Source organism: Ceratotherium simum, unplaced genomic scaffold (genome assembly GCF_057802395.1).
Source record: "Ceratotherium simum simum isolate JZ-2026a unplaced genomic scaffold, ASM5780239v1 HiC_scaffold_44, whole genome shotgun sequence".
Lineage (NCBI taxonomy): Eukaryota > Metazoa > Chordata > Mammalia > Perissodactyla > Rhinocerotidae > Ceratotherium > Ceratotherium simum.
Window position 1 is genome coordinate 1,903,848 of NW_028261260.1, and position 21,993 is coordinate 1,925,840.

The 21,993-nt window shown below is 41.0% G+C and overlaps 1 protein-coding gene across 2 annotated transcripts in view; it reads right to left on the bottom strand.

The window, feature by feature from the left end:
- Positions 1–15,492: 15,492 nt before the first annotated feature.
- The window catches only part of LOC101404327 (ral guanine nucleotide dissociation stimulator-like), a 94,079-nt gene continuing 87,578 nt past the window's right edge, over positions 15,493–21,993 (bottom strand). For both annotated transcript variants that reach the window (XM_087428358.1, XM_087428354.1), the window contains one exon: positions 15,493–15,992. The gene's annotated coding sequence lies outside the window, so the exon portion shown is untranslated. The remainder of the gene's footprint in view (positions 15,993–21,993) is intronic.

A 21,993-nucleotide genomic window follows, 5' to 3' on the forward strand; every position in this document is an offset into this window, starting at 1 on the left:
AACCACAGCCTCACCCCACACCTGAACTTTTCAACTCCAGCCAGGTGGAGGAAATGCTCTGTGGAGTCAGAAAGGCCGAGACAGGCATAGGACAAAGCAGTGAGTGTGGCCCCAGCAGGCTACAGGCCTAGGGAGCCGGGGCCACACTAGACAAGCCCTTCTGATGACAGGTCCCAGCCTCTTCTCTGGAGTCAGCAAGGCCTGGCCTTCCTAATGCCCAGGCCACGGCTCTGGGGAGAAATCCATGATGGAGGGCACGCATGAGTCCCTGTGCCTGAGGGCCCAGGTGCCATACCCAGGGCAGACTGCAAGGCTGTCTCGGCTCGTCTGCTTTGTCCAAAGGAGTCTGGCCAACAAGCCGAACCAGCCACGTGTGCCAGGCCCCTTTCAAGGGGACAAGTTCCGGAGCAAAGAGCCCTGGGGCCTGCTGCCAAGTTTTCTGGGGCTTGTTCTGGGCCCCGTCAGAGGAAGAAGCAGCCTGGCAACCGGTGTGCCAGACCTGAGATCTGGCGCCCTCCCACACCCGAGTTCCATTCCTGCCCAGGCCTCCTAAGGGAGGAAGATGGACTTGGCAGTGGCGAATGTGGTGGGGCTGGTGCTGAGCATTTCCTGGGATGCCCCAGGAGAGGGCGCCTGGGGATGGGCTACCCCTGGCCAGGTCTCAGGGACCAAGCCAGCTCAGGGCTGTTGGGGGCAGAGAGAGAATCCCCCTCCGCCCTTTCCCTTAAGGTTCTTATGACTGGCCAAATCATTAACAAGTCAGGTTAGCTGGAGAAAATAGTACCAAGCTTAAGAACTTGTGTACTTGGGAGAATCCCAGGAAACTGAATCTCTCAGCACAGTAGCAGAGATTGCCCTATTTTCCACTAAAGACAAAGGAGGATGTTGGGGGTCGGGTTTTGGGATTTGAGAGGGGAAGAAGACAATTCCCATGGAGAGTGACATGTAAATGTTTCTCTGAACCGTTTGCCCAGCACTGGGGTCAGGTCCAGAAGGGCCAGAATGGAGAGAATCAGGAACCGGCCTCTCTGTGGTGGGGTTGGAATGGGGGAGGACGTGGGGGTGGTGGGGGAAGTGGTATGGTATATGAGATGTTACCAGCGGTGGCGGCAGAGACTAATGGTCTGGGATCTCTCTCTCTCTCTCTCTCTGTGTTTCTCTCTCTCTGTGTCTCTCTCTCTCTATCTGTCTCAGGGACCTGACAAGAGGAGGCGGGCATGCCCTGCCCACCTTGCCTACCTCTCCCATGGGCCTTTCTTTCTCTGGCCCCTCCTGGAGGCTTGTGTGCTTGGGTTCAACCTGTCAGGCCAAGGGTGCATGCGTGGCCACTGGGGCATATGGTGGGCCTTGGGGGTCCTTAGTGAAGGCCCCCCCCATCTGCGAGACTCTGACCAGCTTGGGCACTCCCTCATGCCTGCCAGGTGCAGGTGAAGAAGGTGCACAGCCATTCTTGACTTGGCTTCAGGTGTTGTCTCTCTCCCATCCCCCACTTCCACTCAGCTCGCAGGCTGCTTCCCTTCTTTGGAAGCGGTGGTCTGGCCCTGATGGCCAAAGGTGGACTGGGGTGCAAGGTCAAGGTTCTGCCTTGGCCAGCTGCTTCGACCCAGGCCTCATTTCTTCCTGGAAAGACAGAACCATGGCCTCACCCCACGCACGCACTTTTTGACTCCAACCAGATAGAGGAAAGGCTCTGTGGAGTCAGAAGGGCTGAGACAGGCATACAGCAAAGCAGTGAGTGTGGCCCCAGCAGGCTACAGGCCTAGGGAGCCGGGTCCATGCTGGGGAAGCCCTTCCAGCGACAGGTCCTAGTCTCTTCTCTTGAGTTGGCAAGGCCTGGCCTTCCTAGTGCCCAGGCCACAGCTCCAGGGAGAAATGTACGATGGAGGGCACCTGTGAGACCCTGTGTCTGAGGGCCCAGGTGCCACAGCCAGGGCAGACTGCAAGGCTGTCTTGGCTCGCCTGCTTTGTCCAAAGGAGGCTGGCCAACCAGCCGAACCAGCCACGTGTGCCAGGCCCCTTTCAAGGGGACAAGTTCCAGAGCAAAGAGCCCTGGGGCCTGCCGCCAAGTTTTCTGGGGCGTGTGCTGGGCCTCGTCACAGGTGGAAGCAGTCTGGCAACCTGTGTGCCAGACATGAGATCTGGCAGTCTCCCACACCTGGGTCCCTGCCCCACCCATACCTACCTTCATCGAGGGAGCACGACGGTCTTGGCAGTTGCGAGTGTAGGTAGTCATTAGAGACTTAACTTGGACTTGTAGTAAAAGAGCCTAACATAAGAGCATTGGGCTTGGGCTCTGTCATTTGTAACCTGGGGGAGTTTCCTAGCCTGTGTACCCAGTCTCTTCATCTATAAATTGTGAGAAGAACAACATCTACTACATCTGGATATTTTGAGTGTTATGTGCGTTAATGTATGTTCAAGCACAGAATTAACATTCAGAGTGTAGTCCCTGGCTCAGAAGAACTGTTTGATGCTATTATCATAATTATCATTATTTCACATCCTTATCATCCTCGTGAGTTGCCTGTAAAACCAACCATTATCCACAGTGTCAACAGTTTTCTTCCTGGTCCCTGCTTAAAGGCCTGCAGTTGGTGCCTCGTGCTCTTAATCTCCTGTTTTTATCCCAGTCCTTGTAGGGATGCATTTATTCCTTTCTTCTTTGCACTAAGGCGCTGAATTGGGGGCCCATACCCAACCCTGCATGTTCTCCTTTTAATATCCGATGCTTTTGAAACACTTATTACTGTTTACCTGGTGGATTATACTCCCTCACATGAACAACGCACAGAAGATAGGATGTAGGAATCATTACATGTAGGGCTCTGAGTTTATTATAACACAGATTACAGTTGATCAAGGACCAAAGTAGTGTTCCTTAATGCAAAGATCTTCAGAGATGAGTGTGTTCTAATGCGACACCACCTGAAAATAAAGCAAGCACATAAAAGCATAAGTAGTTTTAAAAGGAAAAGCACACAACTAAAAGAATTGATGCCATTAAATACACTATTCTATTTGTTTATGTATCAAATTACTGATAGGAAATAGCCAGGTGTAGAGATAGTAGAATTGAAGAATTTCATAGAGAATTATTTAACAATTGTTCATATCTTGTGTTTTACATCTTTGATTAGGGTAATATTTTCACCTTTTCCTTTCCTGGTGTCTCTATCTTTCTCAACTTTTCCAAGAGACATATTTATATTATCCTCTAAAATTTTAGAGAAATTTTTAAAAAGTTCTGAAATATTTTAATTTGTATTAAATTAATGTTGTTGATTTTGTATATTGGAATAGCACTAGATTGCAAGTTAATTAGTGATAATTCGAGATTTAGTTTGGTAAAAGATGGTAGTTGGAATTAATACCAGGATGTTTGTAACCTAGTTTTTCTTCATTATTTGATGTAGTTTTCAAAGTGCCAGAGCTGGTCATTTTTAATATAATAAAGAGTCTCATTTTAAAATATGTGTTCCTGGAGAGGGTGACAGAAGTAAGTAGAAAATAATTTACTGTAGTGACTTGTTTTTCTCCAATGGATCTGTTATAAACCCAACAGCCATATAGCATTCTTTTGTCCAAATGACCTGATGGCACATAAATTTTCTTGCTGTGAATCGAGCAATCTGGGATCACACTATCTTCTCCCTCCTAGTCATGCTTTCAGTTGTAACAGTGACATTGTCAATAATATAGTGACAAATTTGCACACAGTCTAATATTTACTAAAATATATATATATATCAATTGCAAACTTTGATAACATAATTGTTAAGTAAGGAACTATTTGCAGTGCACTTAAGAACTGATTGCTACACATTACTGTGTAGTGACATCATGGTTAAAACCATTCTTTGCAACATGTGGCCCATTTCAATTTTATTTTAAAGGAAAAGGTTCAATAATCTTTTTCTTTTTGAAGAAGAAAGAATTGCATTTCCATCTTAGAAAATTGAGAACTTGTTTTTTGCCTTCGTTTTGTCTTCAGCTCTTTATATTGCTTATTAATTCACATGTCCAGTTACTTCAGATTCATGGTGCTACCTCCTCTGCCTTTTTCATGGCTCTCACTTTAATTTTTCCATAATCCCGTCTGTGAGAGAGGTTTCTCTCCACCTTCATATATCAAGGAAGGAACTGACCCTCCTTTATGTGAACTTGGAGACAGAGGCCAAAGTGAAGCCTCAGTGCCCCTCCCCACCAGTGAGCGGCAGAAGGGCTGCAGATTCCTGTGAATCTTTTTCTCCCCTCCTGGCTCTCTACATAGTTGGCATTGTCTCCATGGAGGAGCCCAGCTTGTTACAATCGAATTTTTGAAGTCTATAGAAGCTGGCTGAAGGATGAGACTGGCTAGAAAGGACACCAATAAGCAGTGTGCTCCTAAAGTTGGTGGCAGAAACATTAAGAATAAGAAAACCTTTGCATTTATCTTCTTTTGTCTTTATCTTCTCGCTCTTTATTTTCCTTTACTTATATGGTACAAACCCTGTCCACCCCCCATGGCGGTTTTTTTTTCCCTCAAATCCCCAGTACATAGCTGTATATCTTGGTTGTGGTTCAACCCATGGTGGTTCTTTTTCCTAGAGTCCCATTGCATTTTATACATATCTCTTTAGTTCAAATTATTTCTGTACTGTAATTTATCTGTTTATACATATCTGTCTTCCTTGCAGACCCCCAACATTTCAAGACCTTTGGGCACATAGTATATACTTAAGTATTTGAGTGAATCAATGAAGATCTTTTGTTGAATAAGATCTAAATAAATAAAATACCTACCCAGCACACGAATGCAAGCATTTGAGAGAGAGTTTGGTGTCTGCTGAAGCAGGCTGTGGACAAGTTTAGGGGCTCAGTGCCAAGGTTACGCAATAGATTTAGATAAAATGAAAGAGATAATTAACTTCAGTTTTAAAATTCATGGAGAACAGGAGCAGGATATCTAGGTGTGACTCAGGACTTGATCATTCCAGTTGCATCTTTGAAAAATCCAGTCCTTTATCTTTCTATGAACATGTGACTGGCCAAGAGAGTGAACAGAGGACTGGCTTTTAGAAAGGCTATTTTGTCACAGGAAATCCTGGAGGAAAATATATGGAAGGAGAGCTGGTAGAAACATGGCAGAAACTTTTTGTGTAGAAACCCTAAAAATTGTGTTTACATGCTGGCTGAAAGAATTGTAATCCAACTTTTCTCCAATATAGATTTGAGCAGCTTTTAAATATCTAGGTATACAAAAGGATTACAATGGAAAATAGATCAAACCTAAAGGAATTTAGGATGGAACAATGAAATGAAGCTGAAATAAGCCAGCGCACTGAAATGTGTTTCAGAAGGACCTGCAGGTTTTTTTTAATGTTTTAATTTTGTGTGTGTGTGTGTGTGAGGAAGATCAGCCCTGAGCTAACATCCATGCCTATCCTCCTTTTTTTGCTGAGGAAGACTGGCCCTGAGCTAACATCCGTCACCAATCCTCTTCCTTTTTTTCCGCCAAAGCCCCAGCAGATAGTTGTGTGTCATAGTTGCACATCTTTCTAGTTGCTTTATGTGGGACACAGCCTCAGCTTGGCCAGAGAAGCGGTTCGTCGGTGCGTGCCTGGGATCCGAACCCAGGCTGACAGTAGCGGAGCTTGGGCACTTAACCGCTAAGCCATGGGGCTGGCCCGAGGACCTGCAGTTTTTAAAAGTAGTTGGAAATGTATCCCTCAGGTTTAAAGTAGAAAGGGAAATGGGAACAATTCTCTATCATCTCATGTCCATGAGATTAAAAGCAACAGTCTCTCAGAGAACCAAAACTTTTCTGGCCTCTAATGTCCCAAAAAAGTGTTTTGAATGGTGCCTAATGAAAGAGATTTTGTGTGATGTAATGCAAATACAGTGTCATCAGCTCATTTTCAAGTTTAGTTCAAACACTTTAGGACACGTTCGGTTGAGGTAATGCAGAATTCTATAAGGGGCCAAGGAAGAGGCTGACAGCATTCCCTCTCTCAGCTTCTCACTTGAAGGGAGAAAATGTTCTTGAACAGATTGACCACGTCTCCTAAAGATAATGCTCCATCTTCAATTTTTCTTTTTGTAAACTCAGCCCACATTTCCCCTTACATATGCAAGCTAAAGCCTGAGTGTAGACATCCTTTGTTGGCAATGAGGAGCAGATCCATACTATTAAATGATCAAATAGGCAGAACATACGGTTGGGCCCTTTCAGGAAAATTACAGGTTTAACCCCACCTTCATTGGTGGAAGGACATGGTATACCAGAATTAAAATATCTACCTTTTATTATGTAGTTAATCATAAATCATGTTATTTAAATGAAATTTAATGAATTCTTCTTCTATTAAGTTGACTAGACTTTAGTCAACCTGATGTATAATTTTATATAGGTGCATTTTTACTTAAAATGTAAAACTCTTTAGAGACAGCTTCATTCAGTTTTAGAGGTGTATTTTGTATATTTTGGTGTGATTTTATTTATTTTCCTTCATAGCAGAGAGGCACATCCTAGTCTTTTTCTTGCTGCCCTCTCTCTACAAGATAAAACTCATCCAAGTTTATTTTGTTTTTTAAGGCATAGGCTTACTTTGTGATGATACAGAGATCATTTCTGAAACATATTTAGAACTGTGGGGAGCCCAGAATTTTAGATTATGCTCAGAATTTTGTGATGTAACTTCAAAAAAAATGGAACATTTAAAGTTTTGCCAGGAAAGTTTTCTCCTACTTTGCTTCACAGTAATTAAAAAAAAAAAAAAACAGTTTAGTTTCTTAATTCTTCAGGAGGGTGAGTGAAGGATTTGGCAGGTTTAAATGTACCCTTGAGAGAGCTCTCTCTGAGTTACTCTTTCAAAGCAACCATCCCAGTTGATGAATATTTAATGGGGACTCTGTCAGTCCCAGAGATGAGAGAGGCAGTTCCTAAAGCTCCAGCAGGTCCTGGGAGAGGAGAGCACTGATAAGCAGTGCCATCAGAGCTTGGATGAAGCGTGGTCATTCTCAAGATGTTAGAACTGAGTGGAGTTATCAAATGCAGCCCAGGGACTCTAGACCTGAGCCCTGTTCAGAAGCCAGTTGAGTTGTCATTTGCTCTGAGCATGGTGTTGTTGGGGAAGAGGGAGGAGCCCCCTCTTCCCTTTTCCTTAAGGTTCTTCTGGCTGGCCAAATAATTAAAAGACAGGTTAGCAGGAGAAAATAATACCAAGTATAATAACATGTATACATGGGAGAAACCAGGGAAACTGAGTTTCTCAACACAATGGCAGCGATTCTCGTCTTAAATACCATCTTCAGCTAAAGACAAAGGAGGATGTTGGTGTAGGTAGTGTTTTCGGATTTCAGAGGGGAAGAATGCAATTCACAAGGAAAGGGCAATGTAAATATTTGTCAGAAAATTCTTTACAGGGCTGCCTATAGAGAATGTGGTTAGAGAGACAGAAATCACAGTAATCAAGAGTATATAAGGCTGGCCCCGTGGCTTAGCGGTTAAGTGCATGCACTTCGCTACTGGCGGCCCAGGTTCAGAACCCAGGTGCGCACCGATGCACCGCTTGTCCAGCCATGCTGTGGCCGCGTCCCACATACAGCAACTAGAAGGATGTGCAACTATGACATATAACTATCTACTGAGGCTTTGGGGAAAAAAAAGGAGGAGGATTGACAATAGATGTTAGCTCAGAGCCAGTCTTCCTCAGCAAAAAGAGGAGGATTAACATGGATGTTAGCTCAGGGCTGATCTTCCTCACAAAAAAAAAAAAAGTATATAGATTTAAGACCTCTCCTTCTGTACTGATAAGAGTTTCCAGAAACAAGGCCATACCCCCCCTTCCCAGCACATGGAGGGAGATACCTTTACAAATGTAAATATTTGGTAAACAGAACATTGAAAAGAATGGCCTTATTGAGGACCCTGCCAGGCTGTCCATATCCAGAGTTAAATTCCTTTAGGCAGTTAGTGGGGAAGGTCAAATGTCCGCCAGAGAAAATAATCAAAGTAACGTGATATATTTCAGGGTGGTCAATTTTCATTTCCCACAGTGTGTTCTCTCTGCTCGTTCCCCTTTTTGCCATTTCTCATGCTTCCCCTAACTCTTTCTCTTTCCTACACCTTCTTTCTTCTTTTTTCTCTCTTTCTTACTTTTACTCTCTATTATATTCCTTCTCCTTATCATTTTTTTCTTCCTTGTCTCATTGTTCTCATTCATTTTCTTTTTATTTTGTAGTACACTTACTCTGTACATCACTTTCATCTTAAAATCTTGACCCTCTACAACTCCTATACTTCAGCTAGCTATTTTGAAGAGAGTATTTTGATAAATTTCTCTTAGATGTTATAACATGCTGATTCAGGGAAATAAAAACTATTACGAAAGGGATGGGGATGGAGAATGAATTCAGTTCAGGTAGTCATGAAATAAGACAGAGGGAAACTGAGAGCTTAGGTGTGGGTGTTCAAAATATTTCCTGATACATCTTTGTAGTTCATTGGTGTGGTAAACTGCACACAGTCTTATTTACTGTTGGAGCCCAGAAGTTTGCTCCTCTGGGCAAGTCAGCATGTCTTGGCCTATAGAAAAGAAGCTAGGAAACACTGCCTGCATTTCTAATGTAAAGAGCTGTTCGTGTTCCACCAGGAGACCCTTTGGGCTCTTCCCTGCACTATCTGAATAGAAACAGAGGAAGAGAAGCTTTTCTCAATCTGCACAAAGCCGGGACCCTATCTTGAGTTTGAGAGGATTTGCATGTGACTGAAAACACAAGTGTTCCCGAGTTTGGATTTGCTTTAATAGGATCTATTGGCTGGCTTTGATGTTAAAGGTCTTTATTCAAAATTGACTACCTCTAGTGCTAAGTTCAGAGTGGAGATTTGTCAGTATAAGAGAGAAGAATCCCTTTTTGATTAACTCAGTGAAATATAGTATTTGGGAAAATGGTTATATTTGAAGGCCACTTGTTAATATTCTGTTGCCACAGTGACATCTGTTGGTAAGTGACTACTTCATGTTATTCTTAATGATTTCTGTTTGAAAGACACACCCTGAGCTTGATAAATAAATGGCAAGCAATAGGATATATTGGAGTATATGAGGAAGCCATTTGGGGTAAAGCTAATTCGGTCTGAATTTGTTTTTCCAAAAAGGCCTGTGGCCTGCATTGTGTAACTGCTTTGCCATGTCCCAAAGAGAAGAGTAAATGCCTTTAAGATAAGGATGCAACTTCCCCGCCACTGGCATTGCCTTAAGAATAAGCATTTCTCCCTAATCTAGGATTTGATTGCTGCAGTCATCCTGTGACCACCCAGCTCCAGACAACAGACCTGACACCAGCCAAGCCCATCGAGACAGCAGACCTGCTCCCCGCTGTGTCCATCTATAGCTATTCTGGCAGGGCAACCTGGCAGGGCGGATCTTGTTGTTATAGTAAAAGAGACATTGCAATCATATGTGATACTTTCTCTTTGACAGTATGTAACTGCTCTGTACACCCCACTTCTTTGTTGCCCTTCCTTCCTTAGGGAAGGAAGGCCCCAGGCCACGGTCCTCAAAAGTTGGCTCATAATAAACTCACCCCAATTTTGATTTATAGTTTGATTATGGATTATTTACATCGACAAGCTGACATGCAGGAAGTAGTAAAGGCACAGTGGTATCTGTATTGCCAGATATAAAATCTTTCCTCCCTCTTTCCCTTCCCAGGATGCCCACTCTTCATGGTTTCACCTACTTCCATGCTGTGCTCATTCTTCTGATAACTCCTTTCATTCCCTCCTACAATTACTCAACAAATATTTAAACACCTACTCTATGCCAGGCTTGGGATACACTAAGGAAAAAATTTTCTACAAAATCTCTGTCTTCACAGAGTTTGTTTTTGTTGGGTAAGAGAGATAATGGCTAAGTAGGCAGACAAGTGAATTACATAGTCTATCGTGTGATGATCTGTTTCATGAAGAAGGTAAGTGACAGGCAATGGGGAGAGCTAGGGAGTGAGTGGGTTGCTACTTTAGAGAGACCAGGGAGGCTGGAGCAAGGCCCAGAGGGAAGAGACAGGGCAGGAGGACATGCAGATGTCCCAGGGCTGCAGAGATGCTGTGGAGGGACTGTGACTCGGATGTCAGTGGGCAGCAAGAAGCCAGTGTGGCTGGAGCACAGTGAGCAAGAGCAGAAATGCAGAGAAGGTTTGAGATGTCAGGGAGGGTGAGCAGATGAAAGAAGGCCTCTGGGCCCATCAAAATTGTGCTGTAAGTGAAATGAAAACTTTCAATGTCATTTAACTATACGTTATACAATTTAAGTAGTAAATACCTTTTGTTTTTCTATAGCCTTGTCACGTACATCAACTAAAATGTTGCTAAATTGGGAATGTCTAAATTATCCCCAGGAGTGACTGCTGTATCTTGTCAGGTGTCTGGTCTGCACAGCAGTCGGAGGTGGGAGTGACGTGACAGTCAGGAGATGAACTCTAGTCTTCAGGTTGCCACCAACTGCTTGTGTTATGTCTCATCTTTAAAACGTGGAGGATGGAAAAGACGAGTGGTTTTCAGACTCCGATCCATGGAGCACTGGGGATTCCTGAAGGCTTTTTGTTTTTCTTCTTATGTTTGTAAACATCACTGCAAGCTTCACGTAGAAGAAAGTGTCCCCTAGCTTTAAAAAGATTCCTAGACTTGGTTATCCCTCAGGTTTTCCAGTATGAAGAATTTGCAGTCTCACAGACTCCCAAAGGACAGACTAAAGGAGCACAATCCCTTTCTCCCGAATGTCTCTGGTGACAGTGCTCATCGTCTCTCATTCAAACCAGAAGGTGATTTGTCAATAGTGAGATATGGCATTTGAGACCCCATCCTTCAAGATGGCTGAGTTGTCATCTATCATTGTACAGACTTACGATAAGTGAATAATATAAAAAGTGAATGTCTCAGCAGGTACTTTCTGGCACAAAATAGAAACTAGGAATTGAGAAAAGTAATTATGATTGATGTCTGTCAATAAGGGCATAGGGCTATTCTAATTTCAAAAGTAATTAACGGCATGAGTGTTAGTCACTGTACATATTAAATATATTGAAAAGCAGTCATGTTCTCATAACACAGAAGTATAACTGGAAGATAAACTGGATGTTTTTGGTACTTATAGCTAAAGATATATTTTATTTAGTTCTATTTTCTGATTGAGGAAATGAGAAAATTTATTTTTTAGTATACTGACTATCTTCTTCCTTTCCAACCTAGAATCTCAATCTGCTATTTTGGAAACTCCGAAAAAAATGTTCAGATGTTGTTCAACAAGTAAGAAGATCTTGTTAGGATGTGGAATCCTTTTCTCTCTTATTTGTCATAAAATTGTGACAAACTCTGATTTATCTTCCTGTCTGCCCAGCTGGCTAGGCCACCTTGTTTCTCTAAGCCTGCAGGGGAATCCAATCAGGTGGAAGGGGATGTTTTCTTCCACTTAGACTTTGCAGAGGAAATCAGCCTTGAAGTGGAACTGAGCACATGCTCTTCAGATGCTGCATCATTCTCTACCCAGCCAGAGCATTGGACCTGACAACAACTGGATCCAGCAGGAAACTGGCCACTCTAGGAGATGTCATGTGGAAATGTGCTTGGTTGGACTAATAATCACAAGGATATGATTTTTAACAAAATCTCTCAGAGCTTTTCTAAAATCAAATAATATTCTTAAGTTGCTTTAGTAGATGAAACATTAGTTAGTGTCTTTTTAATTTCCACAGAAGCTTTTTTTTCTGTTACTAAAGAAGCCACATTTTATGTATTTTTTTCTTGTACCAAAATGGACTCACTATTAAAAAAAGGAAACCTGCAAGAAAGGAAACACTCATATGGGATAGAAATTGTGGATAGCAGTTGCTACTTTTTATATAAAACTGTTTAATTTATTTATACTTCCTCCCAACTTTGCTTTTGAAAATAACTTAGTATTAGAAATTACCAGTAAGAAGAGGGTGTGCTCTCTTGAGTGTGGTCCAGTAGAAGTCAGGCGACTGAGACGTGAGTTCTAGGCCCAGGTCTGTTTCTGGGTAGTGTGTGACAATGTACTTAGGCTCTCTGGAACGTAGTATTCCTTTCTGTAAAATTAAAGAATTTGATGATTTTTGAAAACTTTCCCAAATATTAAATGACTACTCTTTTAAAAAGAAGCAGACATATCCTCCTTAAACTTAAAAATTATCAAAAATGTTTTGTGACCTTTCACTTGCCAAGAACAACTGATGTCCCTTTAATTATATTGATTGAAAATAAAGATCATAAAAGTATAAATTTAGTAATCTAATAAATTAATTAGCATAAAAATGATCCAGGAAAAAATTTATGATAAATCAAGATACTACATTATGAAAGTATTACTGCTTATTACAGTATATAAAATTATGACACTAAAATAGCAGGTTTTTCCAGTTTGTAAGTTTATATTGTTACTCACATATCACTATTAACCCTATTATGTTTTACAAGTAATAAAATATCTTGAAAGGAAAAAACAATAAACCAGCAGCCCTGCATTACACATGAAAGTTTTGCTCCCCTGGAGGGAAAATGAGGATACAACATTGGTCGAGTACTTCATTTTGTAATCCATTGGTGCCTTTCAAAACTATAGCTATTATTGTAAGAGTAAAGATACTCTTAAGAATAGTGCCACAAAACAGGTTTTCCCAGCTTCTTTTTGTCAAAGCTGAGACCTACATCAGGCTGGGGCACTTGAAGAGGCATGGTGGACTCAGCTGAGGGTTACTTAATTACTGTGAGATGATTAGCAAATAGCGAATAAGATGGAGAAAGATTAAAAAGAGGTAAAGGGAAACAAAGCTGGAAATAAGAATAATAGTGCCTTCAAAATATCCTCTCATTATTTTTATAGCTTTTTTTTTTTTTTGAGGCATGACTAGGATAGTATGTTAGATTTTTCTGAATCCTTATCTCCAGGGCATATATTACTGAGTTCTTCATTATATATGAAAATGCCAAAGAAAATCTGGACAAAAGTATTCTATATTATCAACAAGGACAAAACATGTACAACATGTTAATTTATTATTATTATATTATTTATTATATTTTATATAATTTATATATATAATTATATAATTTTATATTTATTATTATATATTAAGATTCCAGCTGTAATAGTCAAGATATATATTCACGTGTGTAAAATTATGATGATTTTCTATTTTTCTCGGGCTATGAACCGTGGTAAAATATACAGTAATAAGCAGAAAACCTGATGAACTAGGTGATTTAAAACACCTGATATTACAGCTTGGCCATTCGAGGGTGAAATGGATGAATTTAAATTTCACACCTTCTCCTTTCTTTGTAGCCAGTGAAGTGTCTGGAAGACAGAAAACACATAAAATTAATTGAGAGTTAACAGTATTTGGAAGCAGTTGAGGTTAAGCACTCGACAATGATGTTCCTTACTTCTGGAGCTATTGACTCTTTGTTATGAGTTTATTGTATAGGCGGGTTCTCTTCTTAGATGATTTGTGTATGTGTCATAGAAGAGAGACAAAGAAGGAGAATTAACTGTCAATCTACTGTGCACCGGTTCCTTTACTGTATTATCTCATGCAATTCTTACAGTAATCTTTTAAAGTAACTATTATAATTCATATTTAACTGATAAAGAAAACCATGTTTACAAAATTGATCAAGGATAGGAGGGAAGATCTGAACATCAGTCTGTTGGGTTTTATGCCTCATATTCTCTCCACCGTGATAAAAATGGTACTTCAACATGGGTACTCACCGTCTGGCTATTTAATACCAGGTCCTGCCAACAGCATTGGATGAGATGAGATGAGAAGTTTATTTCCAAAGTTATTCTACTATATTTAAACTATATTATTTATGAGTCAGATGTCAAGACATGTTTTAGAGGCAGAGAGAGCAACTGATTAGTTCACCTACACATTTTTCAGGTTCATTATAACTTTCGTGTGCCACCTTGTGTCAACTTTACCAACTTTAGTGCTTCACTGTTCTTTTTTAAAAAACTCACAATTTCACTTTTCTTGTAAAGCACCTTGCTGTTTTCTTCTTAGTCACTAGATGGCAGTTCTGTATGTCTGTAAATTACCACTGCAGCAGGAAACGAGAGGTCTTAAGCCAGTTTGCTCTGTACAAATGATGGACATAGGAGGATTTCTGGTCCATCAAGGCTGCCTGTGTTTTTCCGTGGCCGTAACGGGGATGTCTAGGACAGCTTAGTCAGAGGCACGAAGCAGAGTCAGAAAGCATCCTCTAAGTTCTTCTTCAGATGTGCGTTCAGGCACCTGCCTTCTCACCTGAGTACACTGGAGTTTGTTGAATGTGTTCTGACTCTTACTCTCTCTGTAGTTAATAAGTCTGGGAGCTCCACACCCCTAGAAAAAACACATGACTCATAAAGACTTTTCTCAACTAAACGGAGTTGAGGGTTGTGGTGTTGCCCGAGAGTCTGATGCTTAAAGAAAATACAGCTGGTGCTCATGAGGAAGAAAGAGCGTCAGCTACTCCTGGAGGGCTTTTATTGATGCTCCTATAGAATGAGCAAGTTTAAAATAAAACCACATTGCTTAAACCTCACTAACTGATTGTTTTATTTTCAAATAATGTGCTCTGAAAATCTGCTATGTCTAAAAAACTATTTCATAAAACTGAAACAATTCTGTTTTTTATTCACTGGTATTTGAAATACTATTAAAACTGTAGCTCCTTTAACATTCTACAATATACAAACAGGCAAATATCAATTATATTCTCTAAAAATGTTTGCTCCCATGCTAAAGATTAATATATGGTAGCAAAACGGGTTACCACCCAGTTTTTAACTAATTTTTTGCTTTTGAAATTACATAAAAAATTTGTGTTTTGAAGTATTTTCCTAAAACTCAACATCTTTCTGACATAAATGGACTAGTTGAGAGGTAACTAGAATGAAATTTGATCTTTAAAACTCTAGCTTTATGTAAGAATTGATAATATCAGGCAGTTGAAAGTTGAGTCTCTCCACATTATATTTATTAATTGTGAATAGCCACATCTATTACCAAGTGCTGAATAATAAAAAGAAATTAAACAATATCAGCACTCTTACCCCACATGTGGTACAATTTATATGCAAATAAATTCTGAAAGGTCAGAGAAATGCTTATGATTTCAGCTAACTGGTAATATACTTCCTCATTCCAGTTTTAACCTCATTTGAAATTGACTTAAAATTCTTCTCTTAGGATCCTGCTCTGATCAGTGCCCCCTGCTCCCCTCAATGCCTCATTTGATTGCAAACTTATCTGAAGAATTTAATATTCTTTTCCATTTGTTCTCTTTAAGATATCTGTGATAGTGATTTTTATACAATGACCAGTTGGTACAATTTATTATTAGTTTCAGAAACATCTTTATTTAGGAACAAATCAAGGAAATGTAGCCAGAAAAACCCAGGACCCTGTCACCGTAGCCGAATCAATGAACGCAATGACCAGGGACCGAGGAAAAGAAAAGTGGTTTAATTTTGCCAGCAAAATGAGGCTGTAGTGGGCACATGCCCCAAAATCCACAGTCCTCCTGAGCCATTAGGAGTTGAGGCTTTTAAAGTAAAGTCTGTGGGAAAGAATATATCCTTGGTGACTGATTATTTGTTGGAGGAGGGATCCCAGTCTTCTGGCGCCAAGCCGGCTGTCATCTCTATCTACAGCGGGAGATCTAGGGCTCCATCAACCAATCTTCTCTCATCACCAGAAATTTGGCCTTGGGGTGTGGACGGCAACTGCTGCCAATTAACGATTACAGTTTACAAGGTTTTAGGTGGGGGAGGGGAGGTGCGGCTTTGCAGTTCGGCGTCCTCCCATCAGCCTGCGTTTAGCTGAGTTAGGGGAGCTGCAGGTGTCCTCTGTTTGTCTGTCCCTGTGATGAATGGTGGATTCGGCGCCAGGAAGCGGGAGTTGGGGAGCTTCAGCTTCTTGATAATTTTGAGATCTCAGTCTCCCTGTAACAAACCACAAGAACTGGTAATTAGTCAGAGTTTCAGTTTGTAGACACCTGGGCTTTCAACAATTATTACCTCCATTTGTCTTGTGGAATTCAGGGACACAAAGGGTAAAACAACCCATATCTACATGTGAATATAACTTAGAGAAGCAGAGAAGGGGGAATGAGTGCTTTTTGATTTAACCCCATATATGGTGGGTTCAATGCTGGGGAACAGATATCAGGGCCGGTATCAGAAACAGATGTGAGGAATGTGGGGTCGCCTAGCTGATGGTGCTTGAGGGATTCCTCATGGGAGTCTTGGCATAGAAAAGTTTAAAGAGTAAAGCATCATTGGTCAGATCAAAAGTGTGGGGTGAACATAATTCTGAAGGAACAATGATGGAGATATAAGAACAAGAAGCCACTTGAATTGCGTTGGAAGGTATTAGACACATCAAAGAGCTGGGAAAAAAAACCTTGTTTAATGTAAGTTCTTTCTAAACTCTAAGGTAAAAAGTAATATGAATTTACATGGTAATTATAAGCCACAAAACAACAATTCACAAGACAAGTAAAGAACTAAAGTAGAAACCAGAGTAAGAAAAATAGAGGTTAAAGGAGAGATGGAGAGAGATGGTTGGGGTCAGAAAACAGACTATCCTTGAAGTCTCCCTCAGACTCTGCTCATTCTTAGTGCTCAGTAAACATTTGAGCCCATGAGCCTGGGGAGGGGCAAAGTGAGAGGTGGTTGGGAGGGGCCACAATGCAAGGATACCCTTGTGGAGGCACTGACATTGAAAATCAGTGACATTTTGCCAAGGTGTTTACCATAATATATTAAGGATTATTCTGGAAAGTTAAGGATTTTTCTGGAATGTACATTTTCATTTTATGGAAACTCCAACTAGCCTGGAGAACGATTTAGACATTTCAGCTTTAGAAATAAACAGAGGGGTCGGCTCGGTGGCACAGCGGTTAATTGCGCACACTCTGCTGTGGTAGCCCCGGGTTCACAGGTTCAGATCCCAGGCGCGCACCAATGCACCGTTTGTCAAGCCATGGTGTGGCGGAATCCCATATACAGTAGAAGAAGATGGGCACAGATGTTAGCCCAGGGCCAAAACTGCTCAGCAAAAAGAGGAGGATTGGCATCAGAAGTTAGCTCAAGGCTGACCTTCCTCACAAAAAAAAAAAAAAGGAAAGAAAGAAATAATGAGAATCTTTTCTGTCAGTTTTAAGAATGAAAACCAGTTAGCATCTGGAAAACAGTTGCAATTTGACATGAGAATGTGAAGAAAGAATTAGATGTCACACGTTGTTTTTGCTTTTCTCTGGGGCAGTAGGGCTTGCAGGGGGAATGAAGTTCCATCTTTGCTCTATTGAGTTTGAGAAGGTGTAAAATTCATTTGTGCTGGGCAACACTGTTGACCTGTGGAGAAAGACAAATGGTTCAAGCAGCTGATCTAAAGGAATAACTGAGCTCATAAAAGTTCTTAGCTTATAAAGGGTGCTTCTTCTTTATTGAACTTTACTGGACATCCATTGACCTATATGTGCAAGATATTTGTGGTAGGTATTGAAGAAAATACAAAGAATTATAAGGTTCCAAGCTCCTCCACATACATGAAACTGTTTGCAAGATGTAATTAGGTTCTGCCAAGGTATTTAGTGTATGTTGTATTACAGAACCTAAAAAAATTGGGAATGTTATTGAGAAAATGTAATTAAGGACAGCTCCTTAGGAGAGGTAGACTAGATCAAGTCCTCAAATGGATCACTTTTGGGCAGGTGGAGGGAAGAAAGAATGAGGATTTCAAATGGAAGAAGAGAGGAAAGGTACAGACGTAGAAAGGAACATGACATTTGGGGATATGGGTGGGGAGGCCATGACAGGCACAGTCTTCCTGTGACTGAGAGGCAGTTCAGTTTCCTCCTCCAGGAGCCCAGCACTGCTTCCCACCTCCTGGCCTCCTCCACCTGCAGACCCCACGCCTAAGCCAAGGCCTATCTTATCTGGATCGCTGCCTAATCTCCCAACAGGTCCCTTTACTTACAGTCTTAATTTCTTCTAATCTTTCCTCCACAATACCTCCAGAGTTACCTTCTAGAATCTAAATTTGCTTAAATCTGATATCTGCTTAGACTGCTACAATGACTGCTCAGAGCATCCGAGAGAACATTCAGACTCCTGAGGTGGACACACAGGCTTTCTCTTGCTGTCCTCATCTTTAGCCTCATCACCCACTGTTTCCTACATGTTGGCTTTTTTCCAGCCTTAAAAATACCCCCATACTCTGAAATCCTTAGCATCCTTTATATCTGTCTTTTTATATGTGTTTCTTCTGTCTTCCTACCCTCTGTTTTGATCAACTTAATTCCTATTTCTCAATCTAAACTCATGTCAAATGTTCCTTCCTCTTGGACACTTTTCCTGAGAGGTCTCCATTTAGAGACCCCTTTTGATGTTGCCACTCGGGGACCTTGTACTTATCTACTTTTTCTTAACTGTTGTTTTTTTCATGTCTCATTGACAGTGAGCTCCTTAAAGCTGAGACTATCCTTCTTCTTCATAAATAAATGGCAAGCAATAGGATATATTGGAGCATATGAGGAAGCCATTTGGTGTAAAACTAATTAGGCTTGACCTTGTTTTTTTTTTTCCCCAAAAGGGGCCTGTAGCCTCTGTTCATCCATTGTATATCAGCTTTAAGCAATTAACATGTCCCAAAGACAAAAACAATGACCTTAAGATATAAATGCAACTTCTCCCACATTGGCATTTCCTTAAGGATAAGCATTTCTCCCTAGGCTAGGATTTGATTGCTGTGCTCATCCTGTGACCACCCAACTCGAGACAACAGCCACGCCCATGGAGACAGCAGACCTGATACCTACTGTGTCCATCAATCAACGTGCTGAAAGGTCAATGTCACGGCTATTGTAAAAGGAACATTGCAATCACATGTGAAACATGCTCTTTGATGGTATATAACCACTCTGTACACCCCACTTCTTTGGAGTACTCCATTTCTTAGTGAAAGGACTCTCCCGGGCTATATGGCCCTCAAATGTTGGCTCATCATAAACTCACCCCAATTTTGATTTATAGATTGGTCATGGATTATTTGTGTCAACATTCTATTTGTCCCTCCAGTATCTAAACACAGTACCTGACACCTTTGGGGCACTCAGAAAATGTTTGATGATTGAATATGTATGTGAGAGACCACACTGACTGGAGAAGAAGAAGCTTTTTGGGGCGTGCTAGAAAATTCGCTCACATTCCTACCACAGTGGTTGAGGCTGTGTGCTTTGGACCAGTTTGTCTGGGCACCAATCCCAGTTATTCCACTTTTAACTGGGGAAACTGTGCAAAGTATTTACTCTCTGAGATTTAGTTTTCTCATCTATAAAATGAGGCTACTGAGAACTCCTGTCTCATAGGGTTTCAGTGAGACTTAAATGCATTAACTTATGTAAAGTACTTAGAAGAGCTCCTGGCACATAGTAGGCACTAAAATGTTAACTGTTATGTTATCATTATTGCTCTTATATCTAAACAATACTCTGGTTTTGAAAAGATGCTTTCATAGTATAGTTGATCCTCATTATTTGTGGAGTCCGTGTTTGCATACTTGCCCACTAGCTAAAATGTACTGACAGCCTCCAAATAAACACTCACAGGGCTTTCATGTCCGTTTGCAGATATGCACAAAATGGTGAAAAACTTGAGTCACTCGACATGCACGTTCCCAGCTGAGGGTGAACAAGGTGACGCTCTGCCCTCTTGTTTCAGCCCATACTGTAAACAAGTGTCCTTCTTGCAGTCTATTTAGTGCCTCATTTCTCATCTTTTTGTGCCTTGTGTTGGTGACTTTGCTGTTCAATATGTCCCCCATGTGTAGCGCTGCAATGCTGCCTGGTGTTCCTCAGGGCAAGAGATTGTGACATGCCTTTACAGAGAAAGTATGTGTGTTCGACAAGCTTCTTTCAGACATGAGGTACAGTGCTGTTGGTGTGAGTTCAATGTTAATATATCAACAATATATTTTAAATAAGGTGACTTTAAAGAGAAACACACAGAGAATAAGGCTATGTATTGATCAGTTGAAGAAAATGTAACTAAGGCTTGCAGCAACCTAACCCTGCATTTCTCGTAGGAGCAGTGGGTCATATTCACCGATTCAGTGTTCACAGTGACTTTATAGAATGTCACACTGTGCATAACAAGCATCATTGTGCATATCTTATGTAATCCTCACATACTCCTTTATAGTAGGCAGGGTAGGGAATAGGTTGTCCACATTCTACAGGCTATTCCAGACCTTATGAGCCAAGTAGAGAATTTAAAATGTCTTGTGCTCAGCATAAGAGCCATGAGATTTTGAGCAAGGAAGATCTATGATGAACTGATGTTTAAGGAAGAATTACCTAGCAAGAGAATGTAGTATCAAGAGGAAGAGGGAGAACTGAGCCAGAAAGCAGGACCAGCTGTTAAACTCTCCAAGTATTGCCAATGCTAGATGAGGAGATTCGGAGCTAAGGTGCTGATGTGATAAAAGAAAAGTAGCAGACAAATGATGAAATAATGGATTTGGTAACCATATATAGGGTGTAAGTTAGGCTGTGGTTCTCAAAGTGGGGTCCCTGGACCAGCAGCATCAGCATCACCTGGGAACCGGGTAGAAATGCAAATTCTCAGGTGCTGCTGCACACCTGCTGAACTGGAAACTCTGGGGTGGGGCCTGGCAATCTGGGTTTCAACAAGGCCTCCAGGTGCTTCTGGTGCCCATCAAGTTTAAGAGCCAATGAATTAGAAAAATGATTCAAACACGTCACCATGCCCAGGTAAGCGGCAAGGCAGGGAGGTGGTATTTGTTTGGAGGATAAGATGCATTTTAAATTTTAGGAAAAAGTAGTTCAGCATCTGTTTCATCATAAGGATTCCAGAGATGTCATTTTATCTCTCTGCGTTTAAGATCTTTTTCCACAATATGTTCTCCGTTAGAAAGCCCCTGGTAAGTTATTTACCATTTACCACATGTTCTGAGAATCCCTTCTTTCTTGAAATACCTTTTCACACGTGAAAATGTACTTTATTTTTGTGCACAATCTCCTCTATTTAAAATTGGGATTTCTCTTCCTATAGGATCATGTACAGCATATGCAGCCTTACTGTAAATTTGGAATGTCATTGGTTTGTTCCAAAACCTTAGAATGTTTTAGAATTTAGAACATGATGAAGAGAGAATTTATATGTTTCTGTGTAGGACTCATATTTTTCAGATGTCTAGAGGTATCCCAACTTGCCAGTAATGTGGCCTTAGATTTAGCAGAACTTGAAAATCCTAATATAGTAGGAAGTGAATTACTTCTTTTTTTTTAAAGATTTTATTTATTTATTTTTTCCCCTCAAAGCCCCAGTAGATATTTGTATGTCATAGCTGCACATCCTTCTAGTTGCTGTATGTGGGACGCGGCCTCAGCATGGCCGGAGAAGCGGTGCGTCAGTGCGCGCCCGGGATCCGAACCCCGGCCACCAGCAGCAGAGCGCGTGCACTTAACTGCTAAGCCACGGGGCCGGCCCAAAAGTGAATTACTTCTCTCGTGTTAACATTTACAAAATAAATGATCACAATGTTAACTTACCAGTAAGCACTTTCCATATTCCAGTCTCTGAAAGTATCTTGCTTACATAATAAACATGATAAAGTTTCAAAGATGAGCCAAATAAGTTTTCAGCAAAAGCTTGACTTGAGTCTATCTTGGCTTCCTTTTTGACAGTTTTAGCCTTAATGTTACAGTATTGTTTTCTTTTTCTAGGAATCAGATAACCTTGTATTTGGTGAATATTTTAATTTTTAATGGCCACTTGTATTTTGTGATACGCACGTGTTTAAACAATCTATAAGAACCCACCATTACCACCCATATATAAGATTATACAGGAATGGAAGAATTTTGGCTGACATTGTATATAATTGTTCAGCCAAGGCAGATGGCAGACTCTACCACTT